The sequence below is a fragment of the Aegilops tauschii genome, chromosome 3, assembly GCF_002575655.3.
Source record: "Aegilops tauschii subsp. strangulata cultivar AL8/78 chromosome 3, Aet v6.0, whole genome shotgun sequence".
In the NCBI taxonomy this organism is placed as follows: Eukaryota; Viridiplantae; Streptophyta; class Magnoliopsida; order Poales; family Poaceae; genus Aegilops; species Aegilops tauschii.
This window is the reverse complement of record NC_053037.3, coordinates 58,891,532-58,892,656: the sequence shown is the minus strand read 5'-3', so window position 1 is coordinate 58,892,656 and position 1,125 is coordinate 58,891,532.

Here is a 1,125-nt window from a genome sequence, read left to right as displayed (position 1 = left end):
GCGTAGAATTTCTAGGATCAAGCCAAATGTAATAAAATATGATATGCAATGATGATCTAATGCATAACATTCCAAATTGAAAATTTGGGATGTTACATAGTGTTTGTGCCAAGTAGAACCTATAGGATCTTCTTGGATGATAGTTATTTGATCTTGCTGAAAAAGTCAGAAACTTTCTGTTCAAGAAAACAATTGTTAAAAATCACCAGAGCGTGATAAAATACTGATTCCAATTGCAGTAGATCAATAAAAAATTATCTAGGTCGTCCTATTTTGGTAGATTTTTCTGAGTTACAGAAGTTTGCGTTAGATACAGATTACTACAGACTGTTCTGTTTTTGACAGATTCTGTTTTTCGTGTGTTGTTTGCTTATTTTGATGAATCTATGGATAGTAATGGAGCTTATGAACCATAGGGAAGTTGGAATACAGTAGGTTTAACACCAATATAAATAAAGAATGAGTTCACTAGAGTACCTTAAAGTGGTGGTTTGTTTTATTTCGCTAACGGAGCTCATGAGATTTTCTGTTGAGTTTTGTGTTGTGAAGTTTTCAAGTTTTGGGTAAAGATTTGATGGATTATGGAACAAGGAGTGGCAAGAGCCTAAGCTTGGGGATGCCCAAGGCACCCCAAGGTAAAATCCAAGGACAACCAAAAATCCTAAGCTTGGGGATGCCCCGGAAGGCATCCCCTCTTTCGTCTTCGTCCATCGGTAACTTTACTTGGAGCTATATTTTTATTCACCACATGATATGTGTTTTGCTTGGAGCGTCTTGTATGATTTGAGTCTTTGCATTTTAGTTTGCCACAATCACCCTTGCTGTACACACCTTTTGGGAGAGACACACATTAATCGGAATTTATAAGAATACTCTATGTGCTTCACTTATAGTTTTTGCTCTAGTGCTTCACTTATATCTTTTAGAGCACGGCGGTGGTTATATTTTATAGAAATTATTGATCTCTCATGCTTCACTTATATTATTTTGAGAGTCCTTTAGAACAGCATGGTAATTTGCTTTGGTTATAAATTTAGTCCCAATATGATAGGCATCCAAGATAAAAACTTTAAAGTGCATTGAATACTAAGAGAAGTTTGATACTTGATAATTGTTTTGAGATAT